Here is a 17,624-nt window from a genome sequence, read left to right as displayed (position 1 = left end):
GTGACTCTTGCTCAGGCCACTTACACTACACCAGGGCCTGTGGCACTGGCTGAGTCCACTTACACCACACCAGGGCCTGTGGCTGCTGGCTGAGGCCACTTACACCACACCAGGGCCTGTGGCTGCTGGCTGAGGTCACTTACACCACACCAGGGCCTGTTGCTGCTGGCTGAGGGCACTTACACCACACCAGTGCCTGTGGCTTCTGGCTGAGGCCACTTACACCACACCAGGGCCTGTGGCTGCTGGCTCAGGCCACTTACACCACACCAGGGCCTGTGGCTGCTGGCTGAGGCCACTTACACCACACCAGGGCCTGTGGCTGCTGGCTGAGGCCACTTACACCACACCAGTGCCTGTGGCTGCTGGCTGAGGCCACTTACACCACACCAGGGCATTAGTTGCTATTGAGGCCCCTTACACCACACCAGGGTCTGTGGCTCTTGCTCAGGCCACTTACACCACACCAGGGCCTGTGGCACTGGCTGAGGCCACTTACACCACACCAGGGCCTGTGGCTCCTGGCTGAGGTCACATACACCACACCACGGCCTTATTTGCTTCTGAGGCCACTTACACCACACCAGGGCCTGTGGCTGCTGGCTGAGGCCACATACACCACACCAGGGCCTTAGTTGCTATTGAGGCCAATTACACCACACCAGGGCCTGTGGTCTTGCTCAGGCCACTTACACCACACCAGGGCCTGTGGCTCTTGCTCAGGCCACTTACTCCACACCAGGGCCTGTGGCTCTTGCTCAGGCCACTTACACCACACCAGGGCCTGTGGCTCTTGCTCAGGCCATTCATATCACACCAGGCCCTGTGCTTCTGGCCGAGGCCATCTTCACCAAACCAGGCCCTGTGCTGCTAGCTGTGGCCATGTACAACACACCAGGCCCTGTTCTGGTTCCTGAGGCCATCTTCAACAATCCAGGGCCTGTGCTGTTGGATAAATGCTAAACTGAGCCTTTGGGTTAGGGTATTATGCAAACATGCAGGTATGGTTATAGGATTGTCTTCGTAACTTCAGGTACTTGCCACCTAATCAGTTGAATCCATAAATTGAGACATTGTGCTGGGGCCAGCAGCTTACGGCCATACCACCCTGAGCACGCCCGACCTCGTCTGATCTCGGAAGCTAAGCAGGGCTGGGCTTGGTTAGTACTTGGATGGGAGACTTCCTTGGAATACCTGGTGCTGTAAGCCTTTCATTTTCATGTCATTGAACCGCTTTTGATCCAGAGAAGGGGTGTATTAAAAGACCAAAAGCAGCTGCCCATTAATGAGGGCACATTAACGACATTGCTTTTGGCTCTTTTCCAATGTCTTGTGCTGCTAGCTGATGCCACCTACACCACACCAGGGCCTGAGTGACCGGCTGGGGCCACTTACACCACATCAGGGCCTGTGGCTCTGGCTGAGGCCACTTACACCACACCAGGGCCTGTGGCTGCTGGCTGAGGCCACTTACACCACACCAGGGCCTGTGGCTGCTGGCTGAGGCCACTTACACCACACCAGGGCCTGTGGCTGCTGGCTGAGGCCACTTACACCACACCAGGGCCTGTGGCTCTTGCTCAGGCCACTCATATCACACCAGGCCCTGTGCTTCTGGCCGAGGCCATCTTCACCAAACCAGGCCCTGTGCTGCTAGCTGTGGCCATGTACAACACACCAGGCCCTGTTCTGGTTCCTGAGGCCATCTTCAACAATCCAGGGCCTGTGCTGTTGGATAAATGCTAAACTGAGCCTTTGGGTTAGGGTATTATGCAAACATGCAGGTATGGTTATAGGATTGTCTTTGTAACTTCAGGTACTTGCCACCTAATCAGTTGAATCCATAAATTGAGACATTGTGCTGGGGCCAGCAGCTTACGGCCGTACCACCCTGAGCACGCCCGACCTCGTCTGATCTCGGAAGCTAAGCAGGGCTGGGCTTGGTTAGTACTTGGATGGGAGACTACCTGGTGCTGTAAGCCTTTCATTTTCATGTCATTGAACCGCTTTTGATCCAGAGAAGGGGTGTATTAAAAGACCAAAAGCAGCTGCCCATTAATGAGGGCACATTAACGACATTGCTTTTGGCTGTTTTCCAATGTCTTGTGCTGCTAGCTGATGCCACCTACACCACACCAGGGCCTGAGTGACCGGCTGGGGCCACTTACACCACATCAGGGCCTGTGGCTGCTGGCTGGGGCCACTTACACCACACCAGTGCCTGTGGCTGCTGGCTGAGGCCACTTACACCACACCAGTGCCTGTGGCTTCTGGCTGAGGCCACTTACACCACACCAGGGCCTTAGTTGCTATTGAGGCCAATTACACCACACCAGGGTCTGTGACTCTTGCTCAGGCCACTTACACCACACCAGGGCCTGTGGCACTGGCTGAGGCCACTTACACCACACCAGGGCCTGTGGCTGCTGGCTGAGGCCACTTACACCACACCAGGGCCTGTGGCTGCTGGCTGAGGCCACATACACCACACCAGGGCCTTAGTTGCTATTGAGGCCACTTACTCCACACCAGGGCCTGTGGCACTGGCTGAGGCCACTTACACCACACCAGGGCCTGTGGCTGCTGGCTGAGGCCACCTACACCACACCAGGGCCTTAGTTGCTATTGAGGCCAATTACACCACACCAGGGTCTGTGGCTCTTGCTCAGGCCACTTACACCACACCAGGGCCTGTGGCTGCTGGATGAGGCCACTTACACCACACCAGGGCATTAGTTGCTATTGAGGCCACTTACACCACACCAGGGCCTGTGGCTGCTGGCTGAGGCCACCTACACCACACCAGGGCATTAGTTGCTATTGAGGCCAATTACACCACACCAGGGTCTGTGGCTCTTGCTCAGGCCACTTACACCACACCAGGGCCTGTGGCACTGGCTGATGCCACTTACACCACACCAGGACCTGTGGCTCTGGCTGAGGCCACTTACACCACACCAGGGCCTGAGTGACCGGCTGGGGCCAATTACACCACATCAGGGCCTGTGGCTGCTGGCTGAGGCCACTTACACCACACCAGGGCCTGAGTGACCGGCTGGGGCCACTTACACCACATCAGGGCCTGTGGCTGCTGGCTGAGGCCACTTACACCACACCAGGGCCTGTGGCTGCTGGCTGAGGCCACTTACACCACACCAGGGCATTAGTTGCTATTGAGGCCAATTACACCACACCAGGGTCTGTGGCTCTTGCTCAGGCCACTTACACCACACCAGGGCCTGTGGCTGCTGGCTGAGGCCACTTACACCACACCAGGGCCTGTGGCTGCTGGCTGAGGCCACCCACACCACACCAGGGCATTAGTTGCTATTGAGGCCAATTACACCACACCAGGGTCTGTGACTCTTGCTCAGGCCACTTACACCACACCAGGGCCTGTGGCACTGGCTGAGGCCACTTACACCACACCAGGGCCTGTGGCTGCTGGCTGAGGCCACTTACACCACACCAGGGCCTGTGGCTGCTGGCTGAGGTCACTTACACCACACCAGGGCCTGTGGCTGCTGGCTGAGGGCACTTACACCACACCAGTGCCTGTGGCTCTTGCTCAGGCCACTTACACCACACCAGGGCCTGTGGCTGCTGGCTGAGGCCACTTACACCACACCAGGGCCTGTGGCTGCTGGCTGAGGCCACTTACACCACACCAGGGCCTGTGGCTGCTGGCTGAGGGCACTTACACCACACCAGTGCCTGTGGCTGCTGGCTGAGGTCACTTACACCACACCAGGGCATTAGTTGCTATTGAGGCCAATTACACCACACCAGGGTCTGTGACTCTTGCTCAGGCCACTTACACCACACCAGGGCCTGTGGCTGCTGGCTGAGGCCACTTACACCACACCAGGGCCTGTGGCTGCTGGCTCAGGCCACTTACACCACACCAGGGCCTGTGGCTGCTGGCTGAGGTCACTTACACCACACCAGGGCATTAGTTGCTATTGAGGCCAATTACACCACACCAGGGTCTGTGACTCTTGCTCAGGCCACTTACACCACACCAGGGCCTGTGGCACTGGCTGAGTCCACTTACACCACACCAGGGCCTGTGGCTGCTGGCTGAGGCCACTTACACCACACCAGGGCCTGTGGCTGCTGGCTGAGGTGACTTACACCACACCAGGGCCTGTGGCTGCTGGCTGAGGGCACTTACACCACACCAGGGCCTGTGGCTGCTGGCTGAGGCCACTTACACCACACAAGGGCCTGTGGCTGCTGGCTGAGGCCACCTACACCACACCAGGGCCTGTGGCTCTTGCTCAGGCCACTCATATCACACCAGACCCTGTGCTTCTGGCCGAGGCCATCTTCACCAAACCTGGCCCTGTGCTGCTGGCTGAGGCCACCTACACCACACCAGGGCCTTAGTTGCTATTGAGGCCACTTACACCACACCAGGGCCTGTGGCTGCTGGCTGAGGCCACATACACCACAACACGGCCTTATTTGCTTCTGAGGCCACTTACACCACACCAGGGCCTGTGGCTGCTGGCTGAGGCCACATACACCACACCAGGGCCTTAGTTGCTATTGAGGCCAATTACACCACACCAGGGCCTGTGGCTCTTGCTCAGGCCACTTACACCACACCAGGGCCTGTGGCTGCTGGCTGAGGCCACTTACACCACACCAGGGCCTGTGGCTGCTGGCTGAGGCCACTTACACCACAACACGGCCTTAGTTGCTATTGAGGCCACTTACACCACACCAGGGCCTGTGGCTGCTGGCTGAGGCCACATACACCACACCACGGCCTTATTTGCTTCTGAGGCCACTTACACCACACCAGGGCCTGTGGCTGCTGGCTGAGGCCACATACACCACACCAGGGCCTTAGTTGCTATTGAGGCCACTTACTCCACACCAGGGCCTGTGGCACTGGCTGAGGCCACTTACACCACACCAGGGCCTTAGTTGCTATTGAGGCCAATTACACCACACCAGGGTCTGTGGCTCTTGCTCAGGCCACTTACACCACACCAGGGCCTGTGGCTGCTGGCTGAGGCCACTTACACCACACCAGGGCATTAGTTGCTATTGAGGCCACTTACACCACACCAGGGCCTGTGGCTGCTGGCTGAGGCCACTTACACCACACCAGGGCATTAGTTGCTATTGAGGCCAATTACACCACACCAGGGTCTGTGGCTCTTGCTCAGGCCACTTACACCACACCAGGGCCTGTGGCACTGGCTGAGGCCACTTACACCACACCAGGGCCTGTGGCTCTGGCTGAGGCCACTTATACCACACCAGGGCCTGTGGCTGCTGGCTGAGGCCACTTACACCACACCAGGGCCTGTGGCTGCTGGCTGAGGCCACTTACACCACACCAGTGCCTGTGGCTTCTGGCTGAGGCCACTTACACCACACCAAGGCCTTAGTTGCTATTGAGGCCAATTACACCACACCAGGGTCTGTGACTCTTGCTCAGGCCACTTACACCACACCAGGGCCTGTGGCACTGGCTGAGGCCACTTACACCACACCAGGGCCTGTGGCTGCTGGCTGAGGCCACTTACACCACACCAGGGCCTGTGGCTGCTGGCTGAGGCCACTTACACCACACCAGGGCCTGTGGCTGCTGGCTGAGGCCACATACACCACACCAGGGCCTTAGTTGCTATTGAGGCCACTTACTCCACACCAGGGCCTGTGGCACTGGCTGAGGCCACTTACACCACACCAGGGCCTGTGGCTGCTGGCTGAGGCCACTTACACCACACCAGGGCCTGTGGCTGCTGGCTGAGGCCACTTACACCACACCAGTGCCTGTGGCTTCTGGCTGAGGCCACTTACACCACACCAGGGCCTTAGTTGCTATTGAGGCCAATTACACCACACCAGGGTCTGTGACTCTTGCTCAGGCCACTTACACCACACCAGGGCCTGTGGCACTGGCTGAGGCCACTTACACCACACCAGGGCCTGTGGCTGCTGGCTGAGGCCACTTACACCACACCAGGGCCTGTGGCTGCTGGCTGAGGCCACTTACACCACACCAGGGCCTTTGGCTGCTGGCTGAGGGCACTTACACCACACCAGTGCCTGTGGCTTCTGGCTGAGGCCACTTACACCACACCAAGGCCTGTGGCTCTTGCTCAGGCCACTCACATCACACCAGGCCCTGCGCTTCTGGCCGAGGCCATCTTCACCAAACCAGGCCCTGTGCTGCTAGCTGTGGCCATGTACAACACACCAGGCCCTATGCTGGTTCCTGAGGCCATCTTCAACAATCCAGGGTCTGTGCTGTTAGATAAATGCTAAACTGAGCCTTTGGGTTAGGGTATTATGCAAACATGCAGGTATGGTTAACACTGGCAGTCCCAGGCTTCTACCTTTCTACCTTTAAAACCCGCCACCAGCCAAATGGCTGGTAGGCTTTTAGCTAAGCTTTAGCTTCAGGCAAGTGGAAGCTAAATTGGCTAGTCATTCATATGTAAATTGGGTTGTTACCTGGGAATTCTGGAGGGAGGGGAGTGGGGGTGTGTGGATGAGGGGGTGGGGGAGCTGCTAAAAGCGGTGAGCTTCCTTTTGTTTCATCTTGATGCATTCTTAATCATCCAGGGAAACAAATCTCCAAAAGTCACCAACTTGGAGTGTTTCAGTTTGCCATCTTAGGGAGAAATCAACACACATGGGTGTATGTCCTTTGTTGCTGAGATTTATTGATAAAAACAGTACAAAAAATCAACCATTTGTACACATTTTTACAAATAATTATAAAAAGTGAGTGAGTACATTTCAACATTTTCAGCAATCACTCACAATCCTGGCACTGCCATGGTATCTGTAGTCTGCATTTACCACATGTGTATCTGTTGCAGTGAACACATCGCACAGTGGCATGATTGTTCTTGCAATTGTGTTTGACCTGACACATGGCTCTTTTTCCAGGGCTCGGTGTGGAGGGTTGTGTCAAAGGCAACTGTTCTTTTCTTGCCTTCTTCGCAGCTACATGAGAGTGAGCTAACTCCCTTGCAAGCTCCACCAGGAAGTCCACCCGTCTTTCCTTCGTCCCGGAGCATGCTTGATACAGCACATGTGCATTCAGTGCTGCCATGTCAATCATGTTATAAAACACGGCAACTGGCCAGCGCCGTGTTCCTCTGCGGACAGTGTACTCCCGAACCATCTGGTCCATCTGGACCATCTGGGTTTTGTGCCTCGCCCCGCGCTGAAACACAAAAACGTGCTCCCCAGGATGGAAGCTGGCTCCAGCAGGTTTGTGAGGACCTCAGAGCTCAGCTTCAGGGCCTGCAGGGGGATGTCTGATCACAGCTACAGCTGCAGTTATTATATGATATAGCTGTTTACAACTAACATTTAAACTCTCCATTCCTTCAACCTCTGCTGCCACGCTGACGGCGTATGCGGCCAAACGGAAGAAGACAGTCTATATTCTTAGCAGCATGCACGGCGTGGTTCAGACTGATAACACTACCAAAAGGAAGCCAAACACTGTCACCCTTTACAACAAAACAAAGTGTGGCGTGGATGTGATGGACCAGATGGTTCGGGAGTACACTGTCCGCAGAGGAACACGGCGCTGGCCAGTTGCCGTGTTTTATAACATGATTGACATGGCAGCACTGAATGCACATGTGCTGTATCAAGCATGCTCCGGGACGAAGGAAAGACGGGTGGACTTCCTGGTGGAGCTTGCAAGGGAGTTAGCTCACTCTCATGTAGCTGCGAAGAAGGCAAGAAAAGAACAGTTGCCTTTGACACAACCCTCCACACCGAGCCCTGGAAAAAGAGCCATGTGTCAGGTCAAACACAATTGCAAGAACAATCATGCCACTGTGCGATGTGTTCACTGCAACAGATACACATGTGGTAAATGCAGACTACAGATACCATGGCAGTGCCAGGATTGTGAGTGATTGCTGAAAATGTTGAAATGTACTCACTCACTTTTTATAATTATTTGTAAAAATGTGTACAAATGGTTGATTTTTTGTACTGTTTTTATCAATAAATCTCAGCAACAAAGGACATACACCCATGTGTGTTGATTTCTCCCTAAGATGGCAAACTGAAACACTCCAAGTTGGTGACTTTTGGAGATTTGTTTCCCTGGATGATTGAGAATGCATCAAGATGAAACAAAAGGAAGCTCACCGCTTTTAGCAGCTCCCCCACCCCCTCATCCACACACCCCCACTCCCCTCCCTCCAGAATTCCCAGGTAACAACCCAATTTACATATGAATGACTAGCCAATTTAGCTTCCACTTGCCTGAAGCTAAAGCTTAGCTAAAAGCCTACCAGCCATTTGGCTGCTCTCCGGGTTTTAAAGGTAGAAAAGCCAAATGGCTGGGCTCTGGGCCTTCCTAGTGTTAAAGGATTGTCTTCGTAACTTCAGGTACTTGCCACCTAATCACTTGAATCCATAAATTGAGACATTGTGCTGGGGCCAGCAGCTTACGGCCGTACCACCCTGAGCACGCCCGACCTCGTCTGATCTCGGAAGCTAAGAAGGGCTGGGCTTGGTTAGTACTTGGATGGGAGACTGCCTGGGAATACCTGGTGCTGTAAGCCTTTCATTTTCATGTCATTGAACCGCTTTTGATCCAGAGAAGGGGTGTATTAAAAGACCAAAAGCAGAGGTCCATTAATGAGGGCACATTAACGACATTGCTTTTGGCTGTTTTCCAATGTCTTGTGCTGCTAGCTGATGCCACCTACACCACACCAGGGCCTGAGTGACCGGCTGGGGCCACTTACACCACATCAGGGCCTGTGGCTGCTGGCTGAGGCCACTTACACCACACCAGGGCCTGTGGCTGCTGGCTGAGGCCACTTACACCACACCAGGGCCTGTGGCTGCTGGCTGAGGCCACCTACACCACACCAGGGCCTTAGTTGCTATTGAGGCCAATTACACCACACCAGGGTCTGTGGCTCTTGCTCAGGCCACTTACACCACACCAGGGCCTGTGGCTGCTGGCTGAGGCCACTTACACCACACCAGGGCATTAGTTGCTATTGAGGCCACTTACACCACACCAGGGCCTGTGGCTGCTGGCTGAGGCCACCTAAACCACACCAGGGCATTAGTTGCTATTGAGGCCAATTACACCACACCAGGGCCTGTGGCTCTGGCTGAGGCCACTTACACCACACCAGGGCCTGTGGCTCTGGCTGAGGCCACTTACACCACACCAGGGCCTGTGGCTGCTGGCTGAGGCCACTTACACCACACCAGGGCCTGTGGCTGCTGGCTGAGGCCACTTACACCACACCAGGGCCTGTGGCTGCTGGCTGAGGCCACTTACACCACACCAGGGCCTGTGGCTGCTGGCTGAGGCCACCTACACCACACCAGGGCCTTAGTTGCTATTGAGGCCACTTACACCACACCAGGGCCTGTGGCTGCTGGCTGAGGCCACATACACCACAACACGGCCTTATTTGCTTCTGAGGCCACTTACACCACACCAGGGCCTGTGGCTGCTGGCTGAGGCCACATACACCACACCAGGGCCTTAGTTGCTATTGAGGCCAATTACACCACACCAGGGCCTGTGGCTCTTGCTCAGGCCACTTACACCACACCAGGGCCTGTGGCTGCTGGCTGAGGCCACTTACACCACACCAGGGCCTGTGGCTGCTGGCTGAGGCCACTTACACCACACCACGGCCTTAGTTGCTATTGAGGCCACTTACACCACACCAGGGCCTGTGGCTGCTGGCTGAGGCCACATACACCACACCACGGCCTTATTTGCTTCTGAGGCCACTTACACCACACCAGGGCCTGTGGCTGCTGGCTGAGGCCACATACACCACACCAGGGCCTTAGTTGCTATTGAGGCCACTTACTCCACACCAGGGCCTGTGGCACTGGCTGAGGCCACTTACACCACACCAGGGCCTTAGTTGCTATTGAGGCCAATTACACCACACCAGGGTCTGTGGCTCTTGCTCAGGCCACTTACACCACACCAGGGCATTAGTTGCTATTGAGGCCACTTACACCACACCAGGGCCTGTGGCTGCTGGCTGAGGCCATTTACACCACACCAGGGCCTTAGTTGCTATTGAGGCCAATTACACCACACCAGGGCCTGTGGCACTGGCTGAGGCCACTTACACCACACCAGGGCCTTAGTTGCTATTGAGGCCAATTACACCACACCAGGGTCTGTGGCTCTTGCTCAGGCCACTTACACCACACCAGGGCATTAGTTGCTATTGAGGCCAATTACACCACACCAGGGTCTGTGGCTCTTGCTCAGGCCACTTACACCACACCAGGGCCTGTGGCACTGGCTGAGGCCACTTACACCACACCAGGGCCTGTGGCTCTGGCTGAGGCCACTTACACCACACCAGGGCCTGTGGCTGCTGGCTGAGGCCACTTACACCACACCAGGGCCTGTGGCTGCTGGCTGAGGCCACTTACACCACACCAGTGCCTGTGGCTTCTGGCTGAGGCCACTTACACCACACCAGGGCCTTAGTTGCTATTGAGGCCAATTACACCACACCAGGGTCTGTGACTCTTGCTCAGGCCACTTACACCACACCAGGGCCTGTGGCACTGGCTGAGGCCACTTACACCACACCAGGGCCTGTGGCTGCTGGCTGAGGCCACTTACACCACACCAGGGCCTGTGGCTGCTGGCTGAGGCCACTTACACCACACCAGGGCCTGTGGCTGCTGGCTGAGGCCACATACACCACACCAGGGCCTTAGTTGCTATTGAGGCCACTTACTCCACACCAGGGCCTGTGGCACTGGCTGAGGCCCCTTACACCACACCAGGGCCTGTGGCTGCTGGATGAGGCCACTTACACCACACCAGGGCATTAGTTGCTATTGAGGCCACTTACACCACACCAGGGCCTGTGGCTGCTGGCTGAGGCCACCTACACCACACCAGGGCATTAGTTGCTATTGAGGCCAATTACACCACACCAGGGTCTGTGGCTCTTGCTCAGGCCACTTACACCACACCAGGGCCTGTGGCACTGGCTGATGCCACTTACACCACACCAGGACCTGTGGCTCTGGCTGAGGCCACTTACACCACACCAGGGCCTGAGTGACCGGCTGGGGCCACTTACACCACATCAGGGCCTGTGGCTGCTGGCTGAGGCCACTTACACCACACCAGGGCCTGAGTGACCGGCTGGGGCCACTTACACCACATCAGGGCCTGTGGCTGCTGGCTGAGGCCACTTACACCACACCAGGGCCTGTGGCTGCTGGCTGAGGCCACTTACACCACACCAGGGCATTAGTTGCTATTGAGGCCAATTACACCACACCAGGGTCTGTGGCTCTTGCTCAGGCCACTTACACCACACCAGGGCCTGTGGCTGCTGGCTGAGGCCACTTACACCACACCAGGGCCTGTGGCTGCTGGCTGAGGCCACCCACACCACACCAGGGCATTAGTTGCTATTGAGGCCAATTACACCACACCAGGGTCTGTGACTCTTGCTCAGGCCACTTACACCACACCAGGGCCTGTGGCACTGGCTGAGGCCACTTACACCACACCAGGGCCTGTGGCTGCTGGCTGAGGCCACTTACACCACACCAGGGCCTGTGGCTGCTGGCTGAGGTCACTTACACCACACCAGGGCCTGTGGCTGCTGGCTGAGGGCACTTACACCACACCAGTGCCTGTGGCTTCTGGCTGAGGCCACTTACACCACACCAGGGCCTGTGGCTCTTGCTCAGGCCACTTACACCACACCAGGGCCTGTGGCTGCTGGCTGAGGCCACTTACACCACACCAGGGCCTGTGGCTGCTGGCTGAGGCCACTTACACCACACCAGGGCCTGTGGCTGCTGGCTGAGGGCACTTACACCACACCAGTGCCTGTGGCTGCTGGCTGAGGTCACTTACACCACACCAGGGCATTAGTTGCTATTGAGGCCAATTACACCACACCAGGGTCTGTGACTCTTGCTCAGGCCACTTACACCACACCAGGGCCTGTGGCTGCTGGCTGAGGCCACTTACACCACACCAGGGTCTGTGACTCTTGCTCAGGCCACTTACACCACACCAGGGCCTGTGGCTGCTGGCTCAGGCCACTTACACCACACCAGGGCCTGTGGCTGCTGGCTGAGGTCACTTACACCACACCAGGGCATTAGTTGCTATTGAGGCCAATTACACCACACCAGGGTCTGTGACTCTTGCTCAGGCCACTTACACCACACCAGGGCCTGTGGCACTGGCTGAGTCCACTTACACCACACCAGGGCCTGTGGCTGCTGGCTGAGGCCACTTACACCACACCAGGGCCTGTGGCTGCTGGCTGAGGTGACTTACACCACACCAGGGCCTGTGGCTGCTGGCTGAGGGCACTTACACCACACCAGGGCCTGTGGCTGCTGGCTGAGGCAACTTACACCACACAAGGGCCTGTGGCTGCTGGCTGAGGCCACCTACACCACACCAGGGCCTGTGGCTCTTGCTCAGGCCACTCATATCACACCAGACCCTGTGCTTCTGGCCGAGGCCATCTTCACCAAACCTGGCCCTGTGCTGCTTGCTGTGGCCATGTACAACACACCAGGCCCTGTGCTGGTTCCAGAGGCCATCTTCAACAATCCAGGGCCTGTGCTGTTAGATAAATGCCAAACTGAGCCTTTGGGTTATGGTATTATGCAAACATGCATGTATGGTTATAGGATTGTCTTCGTAACTTCAGGTACTTGCCACCTAATCAGTTGAATCCATAAATTGAGACATTGTGCTGGGGCCAGCAGCTTACGGCCATACCACCCTGAACACGCCCGACCTCGTCTGATCTCGGAAGCTAAGCAGGGCTGGGCTTGGTTAGTACTTGGATGGGAGACTGTCTGGGAATACCTGGTGCTGTAAGCCTTTCTTTTTCATGTCATTGAACCGCTTTTGATCCAGAGAAGGGGTGTATTAAAAGACCAAAAGCAGCTGCCCATTAATGAGGGCACATTAACGACATTGCTTTTGGCTGTTTTCCAATGTCTTGTGCTGCTAGCTGATGCCACCTACACCACACCAGGGCCTGAGTGACCGGCTGGGGCCACTTACACCACATCAGGGCCTGTGGCTCTGGCTGAGGCCACTTACACCACACCAGGGCCTGTGGCTGCTGGCTGAGGCCACTTACACCACACCAGGGCCTGTGGCTGCTGGCTGAGGCCACCTACACCACACCAGGGCCTTAGTTGCTATTGAGGCCACTTACACCACACCAGGGCCTGTGGCTGCTGGCTGAGGCCACATACACCACAACACGGCCTTATTTGCTTCTGAGGCCACTTACACCACACCAGGGCCTGTGGCTGCTGGCTGAGGCCACATACACCACACCAGGGCCTTAGTTGCTATTGAGGCCAATTACACCACACCAGGGCCTGTGGCTCTTGCTCAGGCCACTTACACCACACCAGGGCCTGTGGCTGCTGGCTGAGGCCACTTACACCACACCAGGGCCTGTGGCTGCTGGCTGAGGCCACTTACACCACACCACGGCCTTAGTTGCTATTGAGGCCACTTACACCACACCAGGGCCTGTGGCTGCTGGCTGAGGCCACATACACCACACCACGGCCTTATTTGCTTCTGAGGCCACTTACACCACACCAGGGCCTGTGGCTGCTGGCTGAGGCCACATACACCACACCAGGGCCTTAGTTGCTATTGAGGCCACTTACTCCACACCAGGGCCTGTGGCACTGGCTGAGGCCACTTACACCACACCAGGGCCTGTGGCTGCTGGCTGAGGCCACTTACACCACACCAGGGCATTAGTTGCTATTGAGGCCAATTACACCACACCAGGGTCTGTGGCTCTTGCTCAGGCCACTTACACCACACCAGGGCCTGTGGCACTGGCTGAGGCCACTTACACCACACCAGGGCCTGTGGCTCTGGCTGAGGCCACTTATACCACACCAGGGCCTGTGGCTGCTGGCTGAGGCCACTTACACCACACCAGGGCCTGTGGCTGCTGGCTGAGGCCACTTACACCACACCAGTGCCTGTGGCTTCTGGCTGAGGCCACTTACACCACACCAGGGCCTTAGTTGCTATTGAGGCCAATTACACCACACCAGGGTCTGTGACTCTTGCTCAGGCCACTTACACCACACCAGGGCCTGTGGCACTGGCTGAGGCCACTTACACCACACCAGGGCCTGTGGCTGCTGGCTGAGGCCACTTACACCACACCAGGGCCTGTGGCTGCTGGCTGAGGCCACTTACACCACACCAGGGCCTGTGGCTGCTGGCTGAGGCCACATACACCACACCAGGGCCTTAGTTGCTATTGAGGCCACTTACTCCACACCAGGGCCTGTGGCACTGGCTGAGGCCACTTACACCACACCAGGGCCTTAGTTGCTATTGAGGCCAATTACACCACACCAGGGCCTGTGGCTGCTGGCTGAGGCCACATACACCACACCAGGGCCTTATTTGCTTCTGAGGCCACTTACACCACACCAGGGCCTGTGGCTGCTGGCTGAGGCCACATACACCACACCAGGGCCTTAGTTGCTATTGAGGCCACTTACTCCACACCAGGGCCTGTGGCACTGGCTGAGGCCACTTACACCACACCAGGGCCTTAGTTGCTATTGAGGCCAATTACACCACACCAGGGTCTGTGGCTCTTGCTCAGGCCACTTACACCACACCAGGGCCTGTGGCTGCTGGCTGAGGCCACTTACACCACACCAGGGCATTAGTTGCTATTGAGGCCACTTACACCACACCAGGGCCTGTGGCTGCTGGCTGAGGCCACCTACACCACACCAGGGCATTAGTTGCTATTGAGGCCAATTACACCACACCAGGGTCTGTGGCTCTTGCTCAGGCCACTTACACCACACCAGGGCCTGTGGCACTGGCTGAGGCCACTTACACCACACCAGGGCCTGTGGCACTGGCTGAGGCCACTTACACCACACCAGGGCCTGTGGCTCTGGCTGAGGCCACTTACACCACACCAGGGCCTGTGGCTGCTGGCTGAGGCCACTTACACCACACCAGGGCCTGTGGCTGCTGGCTGAGGCCACTTACACCACACCAGTGCCTGTGGCTTCTGGCTGAGGCCACTTACACCACACCAGGGCCTTAGTTGCTATTGAGGCCAATTACACCACACCAGGGCCTGTGACTCTTGCTCAGGCCACTTACACCACACCAGGGCCTGTGACTCTTGCTCAGGCCACTTACACCACACCAGGGCCTGTGGCACTGGCTGAGGCCACTTACACCACACCAGGGCCTGTGGCTGCTGGCTGAGGCCACTTACACCACACCAGGGCCTGTGGCTGCTGGCTGAGGCCACTTACACCACACCAGGGCCTTTGGCTGCTGGCTGAGGGCACTTACACCACACCAGTGCCTGTGGCTTCTGGCTGAGGCCACTTACACCACACCAAGGCCTGTGGCTCTTGCTCAGGCCACTCACATCACACCAGGCCCTGCGCTTCTGGCCGAGGCCATCTTCACCAAACCAGGCCCTGTGCTGCTAGCTGTGGCCATGTACAACACACCAGGCCCTGTGCTGGTTCCTGAGGCCATCTTCAACAATCCAGGGTCTGTGCTGTTAGATAAATGCTAAACTGAGCCTTTGGGTTAGGGTATTATGCAAACATGCAGGTATGGTTAAAGGATTGTCTTCGTAACTTCAGGTACTTGCCACCTAATCAGTTGAATCCATAAATTGAGACATTGTGCTGGGGCCAGCAGCTTACGGCCGTACCACCCTGAGCACGCCCGACCTCGTCTGATCTCGGAAGCTAAGCAGGGCTGGGCTTGGTTAGTACTTGGATGGGAGACTGCCTGGGAATACCTGGTGCTGTAAGCCTTTCATTTTCATGTCATTGAACCGCTTTTGATCCAGAGAAGGGGTGTATTAAAAGACCAAAAGCAGAGGTCCATTAATGAGGGCACATTAACGACATTGCTTTTGGCTGTTTTCCAATGTCTTGTGCTGCTAGCTGATGCCACCTACACCACACCAGGGCCTGAGTGACCGGCTGGGGCCACTTACACCACATCAGGGCCTGTGGCTGCTGGCTGAGGCCACTTACACCACACCAGGGCCTGTGGCTGCTGGCTGAGGCCACTTACACCACACCAGGGCCTGTGGCTGCTGGCTGAGGCCACCTACACCACACCAGGGCCTTAGTTGCTATTGAGGCCAATTACACCACACCAGGGTCTGTGGCTCTTGCTCAGGCCACTTACACCACACCAGGGCCTGTGGCTGCTGGCTGAGGCCACTTACACCACACCAGGGCATTAGTTGCTATTGAGGCCACTTACACCACACCAGGGCCTGTGGCTGCTGGCTGAGGCCACCTACACCACACCAGGGCATTAGTTGCTATTGAGGCCACTTACACCACACCAGGGCCTGTGGCACTGGCTGCGGCCACTTACACCACACCAGGGCCTGTGGCTCTGGCTGAGGCCACTTACACCACACCAGGGCCTGTGGCTGCTGGCTGAGGCCACTTACACCACACCAGGGCCTGTGGCTGCTGGCTGAGGCCACTTACACCACACCAGGGCCTGTGGCTGCTGGCTGAGGCCACTTACACCACACCAGTGCCTGTGGCTTCTGGCTGAGGCCACTTACACCACACCAGGGCCTGTGGCTCTTGCTCAGGCCACTCACATCACACCAGGCCCTGCGCTTCTGGCCGAGGCCATCTTCACCAAACCAGGCCCTGTGCTGCTAGCTGTGGCCATGTACAACACACCAGGCCCTGTGCTGGTTCCTGAGGCCATCTTCAACAATCCAGGGCCTGTGCTGTTAGATAAATGCCAAACTGAGCCTTTGGGTTAGGGTATTATGCAAACATGCAGGTATGGTTAAAGGATTGTCTTCGTAACTTCAGGTACTTGCCACCTAATCAGTTGAATCCATAAATTGAGACATTGTGCTGGGGCCAGCAGCTTACGGCCATACCACCCTGAGCACGCCCGACCTCGTCTGATCTCGGAAGCTAAGCAGGGCTGGGCTTGGTTAGTACTTGGATGGGAGACTACCTGGGAATACCTGGTGCTGTAAGCCTTTCATTTTCATGTCATTGAACCGCTTTTGATCCAGAGAAGGGGTGTATTAAAAGACCAAAAGCAGCTGCCCATTAATGAGGGCACATTAACGACATTGCTTTTGGCTGTTTTCCAATGTCTTGTGCTGCTAGCTGATGCCACCTACACCACACCAGGGCCTGAGTGACCGGCTGGGGCCACTTACACCACATCAGGGCCTGTGGCTCTTGCTCAGGCCACTTACACCACACCAGGGCCTGTGGCTGCTGGCTGAGGCCACTTACACCACACCAGGGCATTAGTTGCTATTGAGGCCAATTACACCACACCAGGGTCTGTGGCTCTTGCTCAGGCCACTTACACCACACCAGGGCCTGTGGCACTGGCTGAGGCCACTTACACCACACCAGGGCCTGTGGCTGCTGGCTGAGGCCACCTACACCACACCAGGGCATTAATGATATAACATTTTGGGGGCTCGTCCTGTGGTATTGGGGTGGACGTGTGAGGTGTGGACGGTCTGAGGTTGTCGAGCGGACAGGCACGGACCAGGGATCTGATGTGAGTGAGCTCCGCG

General features: G+C 56.9%; 5 non-coding genes and 1 pseudogene across 5 annotated transcripts; all 6 read left to right on the top strand.

The window, feature by feature from the left end:
* The first annotated feature begins 1,090 nt into the window (after positions 1-1,090).
* Positions 1,091-1,209, top strand: LOC145426711 (5S ribosomal RNA). Its single transcript, XR_013907424.1, has one exon. It is a non-coding gene; the product is annotated as a 5S ribosomal RNA (ribosomal RNA).
* A 664-nt stretch (positions 1,210-1,873) lies between these two features.
* Positions 1,874-1,982, top strand: LOC145427488 (5S ribosomal RNA; annotated as a pseudogene).
* A 6,463-nt stretch (positions 1,983-8,445) lies between these two features.
* Positions 8,446-8,564, top strand: LOC145427235 (5S ribosomal RNA). Its single transcript, XR_013907967.1, has one exon. It is a non-coding gene; the product is annotated as a 5S ribosomal RNA (ribosomal RNA).
* Positions 8,565-12,758: 4,194 nt separating this feature from the next.
* On the top strand, positions 12,759-12,877 carry LOC145426756 (5S ribosomal RNA). Its single transcript, XR_013907472.1, has one exon. It is a non-coding gene; the product is annotated as a 5S ribosomal RNA (ribosomal RNA).
* Positions 12,878-15,732: 2,855 nt separating this feature from the next.
* On the top strand, positions 15,733-15,851 carry LOC145426852 (5S ribosomal RNA). Its single transcript, XR_013907572.1, has one exon. It is a non-coding gene; the product is annotated as a 5S ribosomal RNA (ribosomal RNA).
* A 1,096-nt stretch (positions 15,852-16,947) lies between these two features.
* On the top strand, positions 16,948-17,066 carry LOC145427011 (5S ribosomal RNA). The gene has a single exon (XR_013907735.1). It is a non-coding gene; the product is annotated as a 5S ribosomal RNA (ribosomal RNA).
* Positions 17,067-17,624: the final 558 nt, after the last annotated feature.

Source organism: Astatotilapia calliptera, chromosome 3 (assembly GCF_964374335.1).
Source record: "Astatotilapia calliptera chromosome 3, fAstCal68.1, whole genome shotgun sequence".
Lineage (NCBI taxonomy): Eukaryota > Metazoa > Chordata > Actinopteri > Cichliformes > Cichlidae > Astatotilapia > Astatotilapia calliptera.
The sequence above is the reverse complement of the archived record's forward strand: the minus strand, read 5'-3'. Positions and strand labels throughout refer to the sequence as shown.